Below are 12899 nucleotides of genomic sequence, written 5' to 3'. Positions count from 1 at the left end.
ACCACCATCATCATCACTGTTATCATCATCATTCATTCATTATCTATTTCCAATCGTTCTCCAGTATCAATTTTATAGTTTATATAATCCCAGGTGAGGTGAATGGGTACCCGGTAGGAAGAAATTCCTCGAATGCTCGAGCGCGGCCCGATCAAGGTAGCCGTGCTAAAGCCGGGGTAATAATAGCAGGGCCCTCTGGGAGAACAGTTTTCGGAACTGAAGTGGCTACCCTGGGTAAATATGCCGCTATTATTATTATTATTATTATTTAAAAAAAATGAAAGATAATGGTAATGATTATGGTGATGTTGGTAATCATGAACATTAGATCCGTTTTGTGAGATAATTTATGCGATTTTACACGCTAATCGCTACTCGATGATGGTGAAAGAAATCTTTTAAATAGCACAACAGAAGTTGGGGCGGTAGTTACTGCATACACATACTTTAATACACTACATTATTACAAAAGATTCCCCATCGGGCGGGCCAACGGTCTTTTGAAGTAGGTTTATCTATTGAAATTACGACAATAATCACGGCAGCGGATATGGGGAATTCAAGACTGTGAGCTTCTAGCTCTCCCATTGTTTTCTGTGGCGACCCGCTGAGCATGTTATTGTCAATGATTCTCTACTATACGGGTGACTGATCTTGCTTTTTCATGATCATAGGCCAGGGCAATGACTAAGAACAGTTCGAGGAGTATCAATGCCAAGCAATCCTGAAAGGTCAATAATGTTCAATTCTCTTGATGGAGAAGCTTATATCATGGCCCTATTTGCTTTTGCTTTTAGGCCAGTAAGTGTACTAACTAATATTAATAATAAATAATCACATTCCATCTATTTTAGAGCAATGACCTAATGCTAATATCACTCTACATATCTCCCTGCAGCTTACGGCCCCATAATTTATCTTCACCCGTGAATTACCGAATTTTGAAGCTTAAATTATTGAACATAATGGCATCCTAGTATTGTAATGATGTAATCACTGCAAGTGCAATATAAATAAAAACATTAATTTAATTCTACTCACATTGATTTTACTTTAGAACAAACTCACCCCCTCTTCTACTTCTTCTGTTTCTCCGTCGTTATTCTTCTTTTCCACCTTATAATTCTTGTTCTCATCCTTCACTCCCTTCTTCATCTACTCTTCTTACTCCTCCTTTTTTAATTTTTTTTTCTTCTTCATATCCTTTGTCGTCTTTCATTATTCTTTTTTCTCCACCTCATCCTTTCCTTCTGCTTCTTTCTTTTCCTTCCTCCCTTTTTCTACGTCTCCTCTCTTCTTGTTGTTCTTCTGCCCACCTGCCCTTCTTATACGTCTCCTACTGCTTTTCCTTCGTCCTTTTTCTTCTTGCGTCTCCTTTTTTTCTCTATCTTCCTTTTCCTCTCCGTATCCTTCCTCATCTCTCATTATTAATCTCATCCCTTTTTACTGCTCCTCCATTCTACATGTACGTCTGCTTCTCCTTGGTAATTCTTCTTCTCCTCCTCCTTCTCCCACCCCATCGATTTATGATGATAAAATTATAATGAAATAATAGAAATGTTAACGAAGATAATACTTATAATAGAGAAATGAAGATGATTGCGATAGTAACAGCGGTGATGACGATATCGATAACTATGGGAGGATATAGACCATGTACAGCACAACGTATCAGGCGCAATTTCAAATATGATTACATGACGATTTCGATACGAAATATTCATCATAAATCTAGACCTAGTACATTAATATACACTTATCTTTGTAGAATAATGAAATCGCCGCTCAATATCGATAATTCTGATGATCACTAAAACAGAAAAGCATACGTGGGACAGTGTATTATAACATTTCCTCGAAAAATACCTGACATTTGATGGAATTCTGTGCTTATATCGCTCATTTCTCAGCACTTTTACGACTTTCTTTCACAGGGCTATTTGGCAAATATTTTTCATTTATACAAACACTTCGTTGGTAAATTTCATTGGATTCTGATCGAACAAATTTTCAGATCGTTACCACAGTTGGTATTTATCTTCAATTCCGAACATTACGTTTAATACGTTAAACCAATTAAATGAAGTTATACTTTAGTCTGTTATATGTTGTTTTTAGTTGTACTCTCATACCCCGAGAGGAGATCGATAGGGTGGCGGATCCAGCCTCCGCCAATAGGGGGGGGGGGGGTGATTTTTTTTCACCCATATTTTCCCCGATCGGCCGCCCAAGGTTGATATTTAATTATTTCTTTGAATTGGTTGTCCCAGTGGCGTAATGATTATTAAAGTTATTTAATAAGTCTTCGCATCATCTTATTCACTCGCCTTCCTCCTCTTATGTTTTCCTCTTCTTTTTTTCTCCTCTCTTTTTTCTTTCCCTTTTTTTTGCTCCGCCAATAGGGGGGGGGGGCCTTTGTAAATGTAAATCCAACCAAGAATCGGATCTATACAACATAATGTCTAAAGGTCAGGGGAGGATCCATGACAGGGGGAAAAGGTTCCGCTTTTAGGGGGGGGGGCACTCTTCTGTTTTGGCTGCATTTTGCATTACAAATTCTAATTGTGCCTCTCATAATGAAAGGGGGCGCAAGGGCGCCCCCCCCCCTAAATCCCCCAGTGATAGAAGGGTGACAGGAAGTTTGAGGATGCTGATTCATTCATGGCATACTATTTTCGAAATAGACGACCACAATTTTGTAAATATCCAGTCCACGCGCATGCGCACTCTCATTCCGAAGACGCAAGTCATAAAATAATTTCACCCCCACTTGATCACGGTTTCTGCGAGGACACAACTCTGCTTTCTCATGAATATTGATTTCGATGTAGAGGCAGAAATCGGGAGAACCCCTCTCAAATTTCCGAGTTTTGTCCACTCTTTTAACTGTATTTCCTCCATTTTTTTCACCCTTCCTCTTATACCATCCCAATATTATTTTCTTATTTCTCTCTGTTTCCCCTTCCTTTTCTCTCCCTTTGACCTCTTAGTTTCTTTTTCCTCTTTTCACAATCCCTTTTGGTCCCGTTTCTTTAAAACATGGAGATAAAGAAAATTAAGAGACAATATGTTATCCTGGGGAAATGGTTGCCCGTCAAAAATATGAAAAAACTATTTAAAACAGTTTCTAATAAATCTTTGTAAATCTTTTATATTTCTATGCCTAATAGCGCTAAGCTAGCTGTTCCGGTCATATTTATTTTATCATTCTATTTCCTTCTGTTTTTTTTTTTGGGGGGGGGGGCGTTCTCAACACCTGCTTGAGATGCGAGTAATAATTAATATTCCAAGTCGACGTGAATTCTACGAATGGCTTGGGCCTACGAAACGAAAATATGTGGAATCTTATTTTCCTACCTAAAACATGAATTGACTGTCTTCCAATTGCAAAAAAAGAGGTTTTCATGGTTATTGCAGCAAATTCGAAAGATCAGTAACGATTTTTGACACATGCGTGATTTTTTTTTTAAGCTACCGTGGCTTTATGAATGCACCCGATAGATGCGAACCACAGTTCAGAACAGTGACCCGAACTCTCGATCCGACAGTCAATATGAACATGATGAAGGCACACATTTGTTTTGGTCGTAGAGGGAGCTATTTAGAATAGATTCTTCGGCCTTTCGACAGAAATTAAGACTTGCAGGAAAGACGAACAAAAGAACGGTGGCATTAAAGGGCCTTTGATGGCGGCCGTTCCTTTGAAGACAAGGGAACGTTGGGCGGGAAAGCCGAAGCGAAAACCCGGATGCGGGAAGAACGATGAAGAACGGTGCATGGACTTTTGACAAGCTACCTTATTTCTGCGTTCTCTTATTTTCGACGAGCTAGCGCTATTTGCGATGGACTATAATTCAGTCGTTTTGTTTAATTTTGCGGTTGTCTGTATTTCTGAGGTTGCCTTTATTTCTGTTGTTGTTTATGTTTCTGAAGTTTTCTTTAGTTCTGAGGTTGTCTATATTTCTGTTGTTTATGTTTCTGAAGTTTTCTTTAGTTCTGAGGTTGTCTATATATATTTATGAGGTTGTCTACAATTCTCTGGCTGTCTATATTTCTGAAAATGTCTTTATTTCTGTGGGTCTTTCTTCCTCAAGCTGTCTGTATTTCTGCGGTTGTCTATATTTCTGAAGTTGTATTTAGTTCTGTGGATGTCTTTACATTTCTCAAACTTTCTCTATTTCTATATATGAGCCTTTATTTCTGTGATTGTGTTCAATTTTATGGTTATTTACGTATTTTTTATCATTTATCATTTTTTTGCGATTGTCTTGTTTTTGTGTTTGTCCTTATTTCTGCACCGATGTTTGATTCTGTGAATTTCTATATTTTTGTTATCTTTATTTCAAAAATTTCTTTATTTTTAGATATTTTTCTGCATTTTAGTTTATTTTTAACAGTATATATATTTCTCAAATTGTTAATTTTGGCACTTTTGGCCGCCCATACCAAACCCCATCTCCCTGGTATACACATGATACATGTAATGATAAGCATGATAAGAGAGAATTGAGATGAAGGGAAATTGTTCTCTGACCATCGACGTGATCATTGTGAATGTAGGCCTACAAACATGCATGCTAACTGACCACGGGACCATACAGCAAGTACCAAATTATTCACCGTTTCCCCCCTTTTCTGCACTTAACAGTCATAAGCCAAAGGAAAAATAAGGGATATTAATGATTCATGCGATATTGGACAAGTCATGTAAGTTTTATAATTTCATCATGTTCATCTGTTTTGTAATTGATGATCCTGATCCTTCACTGTGTCGGTGAACTGCATCAAGGACTCATCATTTTTAAATAGTTTTTACTGGTTTTTATTGTACATGTCAATCTTATGTTCCCCGTTGCTATCACCTCTGAATATTAATACTATAACGAACCTTCAAGTACGACGTTGTGTGCATATTCAGTACACTACGTGTAGAATGCAAGTTAACATATCGGATACAAAAGTTTACGTGAATGACGGCTGTCATAAACGCCTATCAGTCGTTTTATTCAGCTCGGCAAAACTGATGTACAGGTTTTTTTGGTAATTTATAACAAAATGCCAAGGTAAAAAAAAATCGGCGCAGATAGATCGAATGCTAATAAAATTGAAAAACATAGTATCGTACTTTGCAGAAATCCTTTTGTTTTGGGACAAATCGCCGGGAAGGGAAAGAAGGGGGAAGAGCTCGTGGAATCGTTCGCTCTCGCTTGTTTCTCATAGGTTTGCGTGCAAATCTCCGTGAACCGCTGGCAATGTGCAGCGCTCTCGCTGTTATCGATTCACTGTGGTGACCCCATTTTATTACATGTTTGCGTAATGACGATTTCGCGTGATTTTACTACATTGGTAGGAGAAAGAAGTAAGAAAGAAAAATGAACAGAAAGAGAGAAAAAATGTTCAGGAAAGAAACATAGGAAATAAAGATGTAATAACTAAGGGCAAGCAGGAAGGATAGGGTAGAAAAGAAAGAAAAAGAAAAAAGGAAAACTTCAAGCAAAAAAAAATCCAATCATCTGATAGAAATTATAAGGTTATTTTGTGTTTTTTTAAATGTATTTTTAAAAATTTCGAAAAGTAAAATGTTAAAAAATATATAAAATTTCAAAGTGAAACATATTGTCAAACTAATAAATTAGATGAAACATCACGGCATTGTACACACCAAGACTCCAAGCGAAAGCTGAAACAATTCAGATTCAGTTTTTTTTCCAACAGAAATAACAAATATTGATACAAATCATTTTCATAGATTATAACAAATATTTACAATACATTAATAATAATCATGATAACTAACATATAAAAATATAATACAAAATATTTTATAGACAAATAATATATAGTTAGGATAGAAAAAAGGTATCTGTGGAAATGGGGGATTCACTAAAAAGCATAGCTTGTATAATGTGAATCCCCCTAAAGGAAGAGAATAGAGGAGAGAGGGAGAGAGAGAGACGCAATGGTTGCTATTTGCCTACGGAGATTTACTGAATAAATTAAAAAGAACAGGATAACTCACAGAACAAGACAAAACGAAAAAATAATAGAATAACAAAAAAAACAGGACGACAAAAGGAGAAATAAACGTAAAATAGAATCAGGACAAATTTCGACCGAAAAGAGAGGATAAAACAAAATGATAGACTAACAAAAATAACTTTAAGTCTGAGAGGAGATGATAACGAGCGGGAATTAGAAATGAAGACCTCGGTAGGATTTAAGTAAAACGTTTTTAAGTTTTCTTTTAAAAGAATATATGGAAGGGCTGTTTTTTATATTATTGTCGAGGGAGTTCCAAAATCTAGGGCCATCGAACATAAATGTACTCTTTGCTAATAAAATTCTAAAACGGGGTAAATGAAATTCGTCAGATTGCCGAGTAGGGTAATTATGAAAAGACACGTGGAAGGGTATTTTTGTCAAAGTTAAACATAAATTGTCCTAAATGAAATAAATATAGGTCGCTGATTTTCAGCAATTTGCTTTCAAAAAATAGTGGGTCAGTGTGTGAACGAAAAGCTGAATTATGAATAACACGAAGGGACTTCTTTTGCAGTAATAACAGTCTATCTAAAATGGTTTGATGGGTGCTGCCCCAGGCAAGTATCCCATAATTCAAGTAAGGCAAGATCAGGGAAGAATATAGCATTAAAAGTGATGACGACGAAAAATGATATTTCAGTTATTGATAATGCCAATATTTCGCGAAATAATCTTACATATACAATCTATTTGGTATTTCCAGGAAAGCTTATTATCAACGGTAACACCGAGAAATTTAATGAATGTGACACTTTCTAAATTAGTGTCATCTAAAACAATGTCCATGGGAAGTGTATCAATGGAATTGCTAAATAGCATATATTTAGTTTTAAGTAAATTAAGAGACAATTTGTTGGATCTTATCCATTGTGTGACTTTTAAAAGTTCATTATTAACAGTATTTACTAAGGTATATGGATTTTTATGGGAATAAAATATATTAGAATCGTCTGCAAAAAGAATGAACGAAAGGATATCAGATGATTTACAAAAGTCATTTATATAAATAATAAATAATAAATAATAAAGGGCCTAACAGACTGCCTTGCGGGACTCCACAATTAATGTACTGCATGTTGGATGCATGACCATTCAAAGATACAAATTGACGTCTGTCGGACAAGTAGCTTCTGAACCACTCCAAGGCCTTCCCGCGTACACCATAATGAGAAAGTTTATGTAGTAAGATATCATGGTTAATGGTGTCGAAGGCCTTGGAGAAGTCCAGAAAAATGCCGACTAGATGTGAGCAATTATCAAAAGCGTGAGCCACTCTATCAACGAAATTCAATAATGCATGTTCTGTGTTGTGTTTTTCTCTAAATCCAAACTGAAAGTTAGAAAAAATATTGTGAGATTTAAAAAAATCAATTGTTTTGCTATAAACCACTTTTTCTAAAATTTTTGACAAGGATGATAATAAAGAAATTGGGCGATAATTACTAACACTTAACTTGTCACCCTTTTTGTATAATGGAATGACCTTGGCAATTTTCATGCGATCAGGGACTTGACCGGAGGTTAGAGAAATGTTAAAAATATATGTTAAAGGATCGACAATTTCAGATATTATACCTTTTAAAATAAAGTTATTGACATCATCATAACCAGGACTTTTTTATTATTCAAATTAGATACAATGTCAGTAATATCTTTTTTTGACTACGGGAGTGAAAAATATTGAACTAGAATTAGGTGTACCTAGGTAATCATAAAAGTGTTTTGTTGAAGGGGGGATGTCTCTAGCTAGGTTAGTTCCTATAGATGAAAAATAGTCATTAAAAATATTAGCTATATCATCAGGATCTCCAATAATATCACCGTTAGACCTTATTTCAGTTATATCGGACTTGTTATTGGATAAATTCATGGCTTGTTTAAGAACTTTCCATGTATTTTGAATGTCGTGTTTATACAGAATTATTTGATCAGTAAAATATCTTTTCTTAGCCAAACGTATTGTTTTGGTTAAAGTATTCTTATATGTGGTGTATTTAGTTTTTGCCTGAAGAGTGCCTTTAAGTTTGGAATTATAATATAAATTATTTTTTCTGTTGATTGAACGCAAAAGTGCTTTAGATATCCAAGGAAGTCTTGGTGATCTTTTGTAGTTAGTTTGTCTATCTTTTACTTTTGGAATATGCTTATCTAATTCACTAATAAAAATATTCAGAAAGTTATTGAAACATATGTTTACATCATTATTGTTATAAATAGGTGATCAGTCAACAGATTCTAACGAAACACCCAGTCTTGCGAGATTCTCTGGAGTAGGTCTCCACCTTGATGGTTTGGAAGGATTAATACATGAGTGCTTAAGGGTAAAATGTGACATAATAGGAAAGTGATCAGTCAGATCAGATAATATTATTTCAGAATCAGGAGTCGGCATGACGTTACAAAATATGTTATCAATAACTTTCAGAGAATAAAATTGATTTTTGTTGGCAAAAATAATGGTATCTGATATATTTATATCCATAGTTCGGACTGACAAGGTATATATATTTATATATTCCTAATAAAATGTTCAGCACTGCAATGGAAAGAGCTAGAAAACCGCTGTTACTCGAACAACACACCGACATACACAAAAGCTCTGTCCAGCCCTGTGTGTTGAATGCACGTCGAGTGTGGGGTTGCTCTTCGGACATCAGTATCACAATGAAAATCTCCTCTGATTTGATGATAAAAGTGCACTATTTTCTTATTAACCAATCTCCATGGTTCTTTCATGAGTATTTGCCTTACAATGTGCCCTTTATTATAATCTGGGCGGAAATTCTTGATACCATCACCCAACGATGTGACGACGGATGTAATCCACCAGGGTACTATAAAAATGTTCCCCTAACCATTATCCCAATACATATTCCTGACTATTGATGTTTTTTAGTAATTTTAATGTAATAAAGTGCCACACTTCCCACCAATTGAATGTAAAAAAATTATGGTCATCTGATAGAAGAAGTTATTAACGGAAATTCTATCTGAATCAACACTTGTCCTTGATACACATTAGTTCGTGAAAAAGGGGTGTGATGCAAGGGAATTCTGCGTGTTATGAGGGTGCGCGCGTGCAGCGAGGATTTTCTGTCCGCTAGTTTTCCATATGAAGAGCAAACAAAATATATATAATTTTCTTTTACTCTTGTCACAAACAGTCCAAAATAATTGCTTCCCATTTTTACACTCTTTATAATAAACAAAGAGATTAGTTTTATTAATTAATGTATCACTTTGTTCATTATACAAAGTGTATAAATGGGAAACATTTCTTTGTTTACTGTTAATGATAAGAATAACAGAAAATCATGTAATTGATTGTTATAAAAATAAAACATGGCATGGTGGTTCAATGGTAGAGCGCCTGTGTGATGTAGGCTCGATCCCTTTTCGAGTCATTCCAAAGAAAGTTGAAAATGGGACCCTCTGTCATCTAGCCAGGCGCTCGACATATTATATTTTGTCCCTTTTGGCTACCCATATAAACTCACGTTAAAACAACAGTTGAATCTCCGGGCGTCGAAATATTGCGCAATTCCATAAGTTTCCACCTACTCACCATTCAACATTGCACAACCCCCCCGGGGGGGGGGGCACTTACATTGACGAGTGGATACCATGCGCGACCAAAAAAAACCACGTATAAAGGATGTCATTTTCAAGATAGGGCACGTTAGGTACGTAATGTGATAAACTGATGCATCCTATTTATTATAACAGAAGTGCTTGAAATGTCCAGTTTTCAGGCCATAATATCATCAGATTTCGCTACCTCATTAGGCATTAATGATTAAGATATCAATTTAATAATTAAATTGTTCCTTTTGTCCTAAGGATGTCCGGTCCTATGTTAAAACTCAATGTCATAATTGTGCGATACATATTCACCTCTCAGTTATCCTACAAAGTGCTTGAAATATAGAGCTGAAATTGACTCCTTTTTCAGATCGAAATATCAAATAGTTTAGGCTCGCGATTCGCGCTCGCTTTGATTTTCATGATAAAAGATGTATTTTAGAATGCCCAGATTCTAGGTCTAAACACGCGAGCACGTTTATTCAGATACTCTTCTTGTTTTCTTTTATCCAGTTTCAGATCACAATATCAAAATATTCTGCTCGCACTTCGTGCTCGGATTATTAATGTAGATCCCCTATTAATTCTTTTCATGATTTACAAATTAAACATTAATAGTATCCCGTTTTTTGGTCTAAATCTCGATTTTTTCTGCTCGCGCTTCGAACTCGCATTAATTGCTTAGACCCTTAGTTATAAAGCTATCCTGTTCACGATTAAAAAAATGATCAAAATTTTAAAGTGTAGAAATGTCAAAATTTTCCAGCTCGCGCTTCGCGCTGCCATTATTTGATTGTTAATATATAACGTCTTCATGGCTATTAAGTAGTCCTTATCAGGTACCCTTTCGATCAGATCAAAACATAGAATTTTCTGCTCGCGCTCTGCGCTCACATTCTTAATGTAAGGAAGATCCCCACTTGCTCATCCTTTTCATGATTTACAAAACTTGGACATGTTGGAATAGAGTGTCTCGTTCAGTAGGTCCAAATCTTAAAATTTTCCGCTCGCGCTTCGCGCTCGCATCAATTGTTTGGTTATATAACTATTCTGTTTGAGTTTCAAAAGTGCTTAGAATTTCCATTCTGTAGGTAAAATGTCAAAAAGATTAAGTTCGCGCTCGCATGATTTGATTTTTTGAATATGTTACGTCTTCATGGCTAACAGCAAGCAGTCTTTAACAGAACATTTTCCATCAGTTCATATCTGCTCGCGCTTCGCGTTCGTAGTAATTATTAATTTGCATACACATCATTTTCAAGAAAACAAACATTCCCAGAATGCTAAAATTTTAGGAAAAAATACATAAGATTTCAAAATAATTTAAACACGCGCTTCGCGCTCGCATTAAATAAATAACGATTATGATATACAGTTGAGGCCAGAAGTTTACATACACCCAGGAAATTCAAAGAAAAGCTGACATTTGTCAAACGTCATAGAATTTACTGTAACTTATAAAATATTTGTGCTATCATGACAAATTTGATATCAAATTAATGAGTATGTCATCCCCCTTCATCACATCGCTTTGTCACCAGGAGCTGAAAAATATTTAGGTGAAATTTTTTCCCCAAAATCTTCATATTTTAGACAAATTAAGAATAAAAACTTGACAAAAACATTTCATATTTGTGCTAGTTACTGCTCAAAACAAACATTTCAGATTACACATTTTTGTTCAGTGGTGACATATCATGATAGAAATTGTAATATAAATCATAGATTTGACATTTATATATTTTTATGAAACAATGTTTGAAAATATAAAAACTAACAATAGAATACAATGGCATTAATATTATTCTTCAAAGAAAATTCCACCTGAAATATACTTTGATCTCAACAGTATTCCAATCATGTGGAAGAGCTCAATATGCTCTTTCATTTGATACCAAATTCTTCATGGTAGTATTTATATTTCTGAAGATATAGTAAATTTAACGATGTTTGGCAAGTGAACAATTTCACTGAATTCCATGGGTGTATGTTAACTTTCGGCCTCAACTGTATATACTTATCTTTATTCATAAGAATAAAGCTAAGAAGTGACGATTAGGAATACCCCTCCAAAGAAACCCAAAATCATCTTCGAGCGGCCAATCGGGGAAAATATCGCTGAAAAAATTCCGGCCCCAATCCTAAGGCTGGATCCCCTTTGTCGAATTATCTGTTGTTTTCACATGCAAGTTGATTTTTTTTTCTCTGCAAATCACAATTGGTAGATTTCAAAGACTATTATAACTACGTGATATAACTCTGTCGTTCTTTCGGGTATTTTGGCCAATGATCTTTCCCCTCACTACAATCAGATCGATGGTCTAATATTCCCAGATCGGTTGATACAATGATAGCTAAACTTAATTGGTCTATGTATTGATTGGTCCAATTACTTCTTGTCCTTAAACCCATTTGGTCTAACGACCCATGTACAGGGGCGAAACAGGGGTCGGTTACCAGGGGGGCGGGATAAGAGCAAAACAATCTACCGGTAATGAATAGGCAGTGGCGAATAACGAATAACGAGGCCAAAAAATATCGGGCACTATATATATATATATATATATATATATATATAAAAATGTGTGAAGCTATGCATGTACAACAGCTTTGGCAACTCTTTTATTTAAATATTGTAAAGAAATTGACGAAGAGAACAATGGTAGACGTAGCTTAAATCAAGGTTCCCCACAGCTATCTACCCTTTGGAAAAATTGGTTATGCCAAAAAAATGTCTCTGCCGGGAATCGAACCCGGGCCCCCAGCTTAGAACGCCGGTGCCTTAACCACTAGACCACAGAGACGGGCCAGTGGCTAGGCCGACCGAGATCCGATTGACCGTCAGAAAGACAGATTTTCGACACTATACCAATTACCTTTGTCGGTTATATTCTCAGATCCAGCTGGCACAAAAAGGGTAAAGGTTGTGCTTACTAAGTGTTGAAATTTCAATTTGGTTCACAAAATTGTAACAAATTGCTTGAATATATCCGTTTTACTTCAATTGACCAGAGTGCAAGGGAAATGTATGAGAAATGTTTCGCAGGGTAAGTTTAATTTTGCCCTTTCCCCTTGAAGTGTGAAAATTAGCAATTTTGCGCAAACAGATTTCAGCGAGCTTTACAAAAATGGACAGTGCTCACCCAAGTGTAATATTCTGTCAAAACTTTTACTTTCACTGGATGGAAGAGACCCAAACCCAAATTACCCTCACGTTGTATATTTTTGAATTCCCAGGGCTTTATAAAAGTGTAAACTTTTTTTGATACGTATTG

The 12899-nt window shown here is 35.6% G+C and overlaps 1 non-coding gene across 1 annotated transcript; it reads right to left on the bottom strand.

The window, feature by feature from the left end:
• Positions 1-12356: 12356 nt before the first annotated feature.
• Positions 12357-12428, bottom strand: TRNAR-UCU. Its single transcript has one exon. It is a non-coding gene; the product is annotated as a tRNA-Arg (tRNA).
• Positions 12429-12899: the final 471 nt, after the last annotated feature.

Source organism: Lytechinus variegatus, chromosome 9 (genome assembly GCF_018143015.1).
Source record: "Lytechinus variegatus isolate NC3 chromosome 9, Lvar_3.0, whole genome shotgun sequence".
NCBI lineage: Eukaryota > Metazoa > Echinodermata > Echinoidea > Temnopleuroida > Toxopneustidae > Lytechinus > Lytechinus variegatus.
Note: the sequence above shows the minus strand (reverse complement) of the source record. Positions and strands in the feature narration are given on the sequence as shown.